A 9,909-nucleotide genomic window follows, 5' to 3' on the forward strand; every position below is an offset into this window, starting at 1 on the left:
TTCTTTGGTTGTAGGAAGGCCCTGAGATAAAGACTATCCTCCAGATGTTTTATATTTTCCAGGAACATCATGCTTTATTTCAAGATAGTTTAGGGAGCTAGAAAAGAAATGAAATGAATACCCAGTGAGCTTTCTTAGGGGGAGAGAAAGAGGTAAAGTTATGAGGGTTGTTCGATTTTTTTAAAAAGCTGCCTCTGGAGGCTGGAACAGACTGGTACTTGTGTTAGTAGCTCACTGAGGAAATTCTGGAATGCAGCTGCTGATATACAGGGCTCAGAATACAAATCCATTGATGTGATAACTGGGACAATAATGACCAGAGAGGGCAAGGGACTTGTCTATGGTCACCCAGCAAGTCAGTGGTGGAGTTGCAATAAGAACTAATTTGACTAACTCCATGTCTGATTATTGCCCTAGCCTAAATCCAAACAGAAAATCTAGCTTTCTGGAAGTGATTTGTTATGCCTATGGAATTTGCACCAAAATTTTCCTCCACCAAATTCTTGCTGCTTGAGAAGCTTAGAAGAGGTGCTAAAGAAAACCCATGAAACTGCCTCTGATCAGTGTGGCCTATACTGAGGGGGCACAGATGAGAATGGACATTGCACCATTCCACTAATCCTCTGAGTTGAAATTACTGGCCATCCTTCTACAAAAACATTTTTAAAACAGTGTGACTCATGCCTCTCACTAGTCCTGTACCCCCTGCTCTTCCAACCCTGTTGATATTGAACTTGTACATGTAAGATGCGTGATTTGGCACAATCATTTCTTTATCTGTCTCTGATGACCCTCAGCAGGACCTAGCAAAGTCTGAAGGCTGGAACCTTACACAAACTGTGACTCTTTAAGGGGATATATGACAAAGATAACGCAGGTGACTCAGCAACGTTTGATGAGCACTACTGAATACTTTTGCCTATGGCTGAGATCTGGTAAACAGATTATTTATCCATCAATCAGACTATTTCTTTACAATTAATAGTGCAACTTAATCTGTGTGACATCAGGCAAGATGATCTGTGTGACAGTTCAAGATGGGTTTGAGGAGTTAGGGTGAGGAGGTGTTCTCTTTAGTGAGTAAGACCATCAGCAGAGCCAAGTATTAGAGATAATTAAGCCCAAAATCTGGGGAAATTCCATATGTAGAGAGACAAATGAGTCAGGTCTTGAACCTCCATGGCCATCAGAACCACTTGGGGGACATGTTAAATGCAGATTCCTGGACCTTGCTCTGGGCATTTGGTACAGTGGGTCTGGGGAAGTTAATTCTGTTGGTGGTGCCTCAAGGGAGGACTACATGTTGACAATTGGCCTCAATTATCTAGAGACTCATTTGAACCAGGACCAGGTGAGCTGGAAGATTCTTTTTTTCATCTTCAAATGCATCCAGTTACTCCAGTTGGCCAGCTAGTCCTTGGTCAACATGCTACCTGAATCTGTGAACAATAGCTTCTGATACTATATAGATCTTCTCAGTTTTTAAATTATTTTTTTCAGTTTTTTACAGTTGACATTCAATATTATTTTCTATTAGTTTCAGGGTACAGCATTTTGACTAGATATTTATATAATTTACAATGTGGTCACCCCAATAAGTCTAGTACCCACCTGCCACTATACATAGTTATTATAATATTATTGACTATATTCCCTATGCTGTACTCCACATTCCCATGACTATTTTGTAACTACCAATTTGTACTTCTTAATCTCCACCTTTTTCACTCATTCTCCAACCTCTGTGACATCTGGCAATCATCAGTTTGTTCTCTCTATCTGAGTCCGTTCTTATTTTGTTTGTCCATTTATTTTGTTCTTTTGATTCTACATATATAGACATTCTCATTTTATAAAATGTCTCTTGGCCACGCATTCATCTGATCCTCATGTTAACCCTGAAGTAGAGCTGGCATACTGGAGTGAGCATCTCATTTTACAGACCTAAGGCTTCATAGCCAGAGTTGTCAAGCTGTGATTCAAACCCTAATCTTCATTGCAGCCTGAAGATTATTTCTTTGTTCAATATATTTTTATTGAGAATCTGATATGTCTGTTCCAAGCACCATAACAATCTCTGGCAACACAGCAGTGAACAAAACAGACAAAAATCCCTGCTATTATGAATCTTACATTCTAACAAGGGGGTGTTGACAATGACTGGCACATATCATATGTAAAGTATGTACTACATTTGAAGGTGACGAGTGTTAAGGTAAAAAGGTAAAAAGGAAAAGGGTAAGGTATTTGCTGAGTGCTAGGGGTGTGAGTGTGATTTTAAATGGATGGTCAGTACAGGCCTCATTTAGAAGGTAATATTTGATAATGACCCAGAACAGATGAGGGGTGGGCCATATTGTGGATATCTGGGAAAAGAGTATTCTGGACAGAGGGAAGGGTGCATGCAAAGTTCCTAAAGTGAGAGCATACTTGGCGTGTTCCAGGAAAAGCAAGGAGGCCAGTTGTGACACAAGCGGAGGGAGCAAAGCCAAGAGTATTAAGAGCTGAAGTCAGAGAATTTGGAGCAGGAAAGTAGAAGCAGACCGTTAGGGACTTTTAGGCCCCTGGAAGGATTTTTGCTTTTACCATGAGAGAAAATGGGGAGCCCTTATACGATGAGGAAGTCATGATCTGGCTTAGGTATTTAAAAATCTGCTTCATTGGAGTATATTTTACATGCAATAAAATGCATCCAGTTTCAGTGTAGTACATTTGAATGAGATTTTTAAAATGTTCACACTTGTGCAATTACTATCATGGTCAAGACACAGAATATTGCATCACCCTAAGAAGCTCCTGAATGCCATTTTGAAGTCACCACTCTCACCTCCCATCCCAGTTAATGCCGCTTATCTAATCACATGCATTAGCTTTGCCTATTCTAAAATTCACATAAGTGGAACCATACTACCTGGATTCTTTTATGAATGGCTTATTGTGCTAAATATTATGTCTAAAAACTTCATCTATGTTGCATGTAACAGTAGTACATTCATTTTTCATGTTTAACATTGAGGAGTATTCCACTATACAGATTTACCTAAGTTTGTTTATCCATTTACTGACAGTCATACCATTTTCAATTTGTAGCAAACATGAATAAATATGCTTTGCAAATTTGGGTACAAATTTTTTTTATAGACATGCACTTTAATTTCCTTAGGTAAAAATTATACACCAAAGTAAACACTTTTTATATGACCACCTAAATTCTACCATTGTTTTATTATATTTGCTTTATCACATCTGTCCATCCCTCTATTGATCCATTTATCTTATTTTCTGTGCGCATTTCAAAGTAAATTAGAAACAATAGTTATTTTCCTCATAAATATTTCATTTGGCATTTCATTAACTAGAATTCAATATTTATTTACAGTTTTTTCTTTCAGTTTAAAATTTACACACCATGAAATGCACAAATTTAAAGATATTACCTGAGTTTTGATAAACGCCTACACCTGAGTAAGCCAAACCCCCCGAAAGATGTAGAACATTATCATTACCATTGCCATTTTTTTTAAAAAACAAGCTCTGCTCTGTTTTATTAAAGAAAAATTGCATGATTTACATTTCACCAGTCTGTTCTGCTCCCTCACAGTCAATCCTTGTCTATGCCATCCTCTGGAAGCAAATACTGTTCTGACATCTTTCGAGGATGATTACTTTGACTATTCTACAACTCTGTTATGTAAGTCTTCTTTGCTTGTGTTGATTTCTGTAGTTTTATAGTAGGTCTTGAAATCTGGTAATGTAGGACCTCTAACTCTATTCTTATTTGTGGAGGCTTGTAATTTTGATGAAGCTTGATTTATCTTTTTTCTACTTTCATGGTTAGTGTTTGTTGAGTCCTATATAAGAAATCTTTGCCTATCCAAATGTATAAAAATTTCTCCAAAGTTTCCATTTATAAGTTTTACAGTTTTAGATTTAAAAATTTTTTTTATTATTAGTTTCAAGCACATAGTATATTGATTAAACATTTGTATAGTGTATAAAATGATCCCCCTAATTGCTCTTTCTCTCCTCTGGCTCTCCACCTAGCCGTTACATTACTGTTAACTGTATTCCCTATGCTGTGCTCCCCGTACCTGTGACCATCTATCAACTACTAATTTGTGCTTCTTAAATTTTATATTTAGATCTATTCCCAATTTCAAATTAATTTTTACCTATGATGTCAAGTAAGGGTTAGAGTTCATTTTCCCCCATAAAGACATCAAGTTGCTGTAGACATTCTCTCCTCATTTAATTGACTTGATGACTTAGTCTAACATTAATTAAATGTATGTTTGAGAGTTTATTTCTAGACTATCTCTTCTGTTCCAGTGATTTTTATGTCTAATTGTTATGTCAACACCATAATGCCAGTTTGCTGCAGCTTTATTTTTTAAACTAATTTATTGAGGTACAAGTGACATACAAAAAGCCGTACATACTTAATATATACAGCTTGATGAATTTAGAGGTAAGTACCCACCCATAAAATCATCATCGCCATCAAGGCCAAAAACAGATCCATTACCTCCTTTACTATTCTTTTTTTTTTTTTTTTGAGGGTGTGGTAAGAACTCTTAACATAAGATCTACTCTCTTAGCAAAATTTAAGTGTATAATACAGTATTGTTAGCTAAAGGAAGTACTCTGTAGGACTGCAGATCACCAGAACTTACTTCGCATTACTGTAACTTTGTACCCTTTAACCCTCACATTCACATTTCTCATCTCCCCAGATTCTGTGAGTTTGACTATTTTATATTGCACATAAAAGTAAGATCATAGAGTATTTGTCTTTCTTGCGTCTGGCTTATTTCACTTGGTGTAATGCCCTCCAGGTCCATCCATGTTCTCATAAATGGCAGAATTTCCTTCTTTTTTAAGGCTGAGTAATATTCCATAATGTGTATATGCCATATCTTCTTTATACATTCATCCATCAGTGGACACTTAGGTTGTTTCCATATCTTGGCCATAGTGAATAATGCTGCAATGAACATGGGAGTGCAGCTATCTCTTCGAGATCTTAATTTCAATTTCTTTGGATATATGCCCAGAAGTGGGATTGCTGGATCCTACGGTAGTTCTTTTTTAATTTTTGAGGAACTTCCACACTGTTTTCCATAGTGGCTGCATCAATTTACATTTCCACCAACAAAGCACAAGGCTCCCCTTTTCTCCATATCCTCACCAATAATTATCATAGATTGGAAGAATTAATTTTGTTAAAATGTCAATACTACCAAAGCCATCTACAAATTTAATGTAATTCCAATGACATTTTTCACAGAAATAGAAAAAAATCCTAAAATTCATGTGGAACCACAGAAGACCCTAATAGTCAAAATAATATTGAGCAAGAACAAAGCTGGAGACATCACAGTTCCTGATTTTGAATTATACTACAAAGCTATAGTAATCAAAACAGAATGGTCCTAATATAAAAACAGACATATATATCAATGGAACAGAATAGAAATCCCAGAAATAAATCCATGCCTATATGGCCAACTGATCTCTAACAAAGGCACTGAGAATACACAATGGGGAAAGGACAGTCTCTTCAATAAATCATGCTGGGAAAACTGAATATCCACATGCAAAAGAATAAAATTGGACTCTTATCTTACACCATATATAAAAATCAACTCAAAATAGATTAAAGACTTAAACATAAGGCCTGAAACAAAAGGACACCTAGAAAAAAACATAGGAAAAATCTCCTTGACACTAGTGTTGGCAATGATTATTTGGATATGACACCAAAAGCAATAATAAACAAGAGAGATACACCAAAATTAAAAAGCCTTCTGCATAGCAAAGGAAACAACTAACAGAATTAAAAGGCAACTTAAAGAATGGGAGAAAATATTTGCAAACCTTATATCTGATAAGAGATTGATATCCAAAATACATAAGGAACTCATAATACTGAATAACAAAAAACTAACCCAGTTTAAAAATGGACAAAGGATCTGAATAGACATTTCTCTAAAGAAGATATACAGTTGTCCAACAAGCATATAAAAAGGTGCTCAACATCACTAATCATCAAGGAAATGCAAATAAAAACCCCCTCACACTCATAGAGGATGCCCACATGGGCTCCCGCGACACTATATCTCATGCGGATCTCTCTGTAGTACCCTACCGCTCAGCTTCCAGCCACTTCAGATACTCTTACCTCTGTATTCTTCCTTCTCACTCCATGAGAATGCTATGCTTTGCTTTGACTCTAGCTCACTGCACTTTGATGTGAAAACTTTCTGAAGGCCGAGAGTTAGGTGAGTGAGGCTTACCTTGTGAGTTTACTTTGTCTTGGTTATCTAAATCATGTGCTTCCTGTTCTCTAATGCCTGAAACAGTTGCCTTATATATTCTGTACTGTTTTATGGTTGTTAACAATTGGAAAGCTTATCTACTATACACAAATTGTGTTTATGGTATAAAATTTATAACATCTCAATAAGTATGGAGAAAATAAAATTATCACACCACCACCACTCAGGGAAAAACACTATTGCATTTTTGGCTCTTTTTCTTTCAAGTATTTTCTTATATATAAATACAAATGTTTATGCAAAAGTGAGATCAGACTGTATATATAAAGTTGCATCCTGAGTTTTTCACTTGACATTATATGGTGACTGATTAGAAAATAAATACATGACAGTTATGTAAGTTTTGCAAAGTATACAAATATAAAAGGGGAAAATAACAACTACTCTAATCTCTCTGTCCAAGGATAACCACTGTGGGTGGCCAATTTTAAGTGGCTGAAACTTCCTGTGTCTGGTTTATTCTTAGATAATTAAATTCAGTAGTGCTCAGCTCTTTTCCCGTCCCATGACACCAAGGGAATATAAAACACTCCCCTGCATGGTTTACAAGGTCTTCTCTCTAATCTGGTTCTATCCTCTTGTTTTATAGACAAAAAAAATTGAAACTCAGAAAAGTTAGCTTCTTGCCAACAAGAATTGAGTCTACCACCCAGGTTTTCTATTCCTTGAAACGCAGCTTATATCGATACATTCAACTACTTCCTCCTTTGTTAACCGGACAATCTCCATCATCACCCCTACCACCACTACTGCCAATGCCCTGAGTGACTTGAAGAGAGTTTGAGGAAGTCAAATTCAGCTTGGAGTGGCAGAAGAAAGGGCAGCTTCTAGGGGACGTGGGAAGTAACAGAGTAAGGCTGTTTATTTGATTGTAGAGGAGGCCCTAAGGTCTTTCAGTGAAGAGAGAAGATGTCTCATTCATTCAATTATTCATTTGTTTATTTATAGTGGGAGGAAAGAAATTATTATTTTAAGAGCTAGCTGCAGTTTGAGTGTATTGGCCTTGGAGGAAAACTGAATTTTATAAGAAAAACATCTCTTGTTTATAAAATTATCTTATTAGAGCCATGTGGTCATAAGAGTGAGAGCCTGTGGGCAAAGTGGTGGTAGAAGAGGCAAGATCAACAAGAATTAAATTTCTTGACATAATAATGTAACAGGTATTTCCCCCTCTCCTCTAGTGAGCCAGGAAGAATGGAGTTTGAAAACTAGAATTGTTGGAGAACCTTGGAGGGAGGAGAAAGAATTTAGGAAAGTAGCAGACAGGGTCATAAGGGTGAAGGTGACAATGATACTATGACAATGTACATGACATTCCCTGGGGCCTCAGGAGAGTCAGGTCTCATATTTAATTCTAGTTTGTTACTGTGCTGAGCTAGAATCTCTTTCTGTTACAACCGTCCATGGTTTCTTCTCCTCCTCCTCCTACTCCTCCTCCACTTTTTTATTGTATTTACTGAGCATATACTACATGCAGGCACTGTGTTATTTAATGTGCATTATATCATTTAATCCTCACAACCACTCCATGAAATAGAGGTTTTCAATATTCTCATTTTTCAGATGTGGAATCAAGCACAGAGTGGCTAGATAACTTGTTCAAAGTGAACCATCTATTAATGGGTTCAGTTAGGACATGAGTCTAGTTCTGTGCTCTAAAACAGTAATCTTTACACATTTGTGATTGCTCATCTCATCAGTTAAGTGTTTTTTGTCATCTATCTCTAATATATGAATATTTATTTATAGCTTATATACATGTACCACTGGACAATCTCTATATTATAAATATATTGTACATCTATATTCTAAAATATATAAATAATATAAATACGAGCTAACATATAAAAGATATAAATATGAGCTAATTGATACTTGTAAATATCATACATCCTGATGGCTTTACCCTGCAATTTGCTAATTTCTCAAGGCATAATATACACTTGATGCAAGATTCATCATTTATAATAGTGATGAAAAAATATCACATTTCTTATTGTCTTGACAAATTCAACTTTTTGCCAGTTTTTTTTTCACATATGATTAGTTTGTCGGGTAGCTTACAAAGGGTTTGTTTCCAGATAGGTTTAAGTGTCAGTGGTGCCATTTTCTTGTCATTCATTTATGCTTGTATTGTTAGCCTTATCTTCAGTTTGCTGTTTCATTTCAGAAAACTTTTTAAAGCACTTATTTACTTTGCGAGGGTGATTTGCATTAAACTTAGATGATTTCTTTTTTATTTTATTCATTCTAGTGTGTGTGATTTAGTATCTTATCGTGGTTTTGATTCATACTTCCCTAATACCTAATGATGTTAAGCACTTTTCATGTGCTTTTTAGCCACTTTTGTATATCATCTCTAGAGAAATGTTGACTGAGATATTTCACTCATTTTTTAGTTAGGTCATTTGTCTTTTTTCAATTGTAAATGTTCTTTTTTATATTCTAAATATATGTCCCATATTAGAAATATATTTTGCGAATATTTTCTCTCATTCTGTGTGTTGGAGAGGATGTGAGAAAATTGGATCCCTTATGCATTGCTGATAGGATTGTAAAATTGTTCAGCCATTTTGAAAAAACAGTTCTGCAGTTAATCAAAAAGCTAAACATCATTTACATATGACCCAGCAATCCCACTACTAGGTGTTTACCCACGAAAAATAAAAACCTACATCTACACAAAAATTTGCACACAAATGTTCATAACACTATTACTCATGATGGCCAAACAGTGGAAACAACCCAAATGTCCATCAACAAATGAATGGATAAAGAAAATGTGGTATATCCATACAATCAAATGTTATTTGGCCATAAAAAGAATGAAGTACTGATGCTACAACATGGATGAACCTCGAAAGTATTATGCTAAATGAAAGAAGCCAGACACAAAAGGACATGTGTTACATGAGTCTGTTTATATGAAATACTCAAATAGGCAAATCCATAGAGACAGAAAGTAGTTTAGTGGCTGCCTGAAGTTGAGGGGATAGTTGAGGGGAAATGAGGAATGACTGCTAATGGGTATAGAGTGTCTAGGGTGATAAAAATGTTATGGAATTACATAATGGTGCTGGTTGCACAACTCTAAATATACTAGAACCCACTAAATTGTATAGGAGATACAATTTTATTGTATTAAAGGGATGAATTTTATGGAAAATTATTTATACTCAGTGAAGCTATTATGAAAAAAAATTGATTGATATATACAAATCCCTTTAAGTTAGCACCTTGACCTGCTCAAAATGCAGATATGCAGCCATGAGGGCCCTACTATAAATGCCAGAACATTATATCTTCTTTCTTACCTCAGGGTATCTCTAGTTGTACAATAATAACTAGCGTAACATAGCATAGGACTCAGGACTGTCCGGCACACAAATGGACAAAATGAGATAAGCATAGCAGGTAAACATTTATACTCCATAATGGAAAGATAAGTTTCTGTTTCACTTTTTAAATTAAAAAAAAAAACATAGAAACAAGTTGTAGTGTCTTCTTTCTCACACCACAATGGATCACTCCCATGCACCTCGTATTGGAGACCAGTGTTCTAAATCACCAT

Source organism: Pteropus vampyrus, unplaced genomic scaffold, assembly GCF_000151845.1.
Source record: "Pteropus vampyrus isolate Shadow unplaced genomic scaffold, Pvam_2.0 Scaffold556, whole genome shotgun sequence".
NCBI classification, from domain to species: Eukaryota; Metazoa; Chordata; class Mammalia; order Chiroptera; family Pteropodidae; genus Pteropus; species Pteropus vampyrus.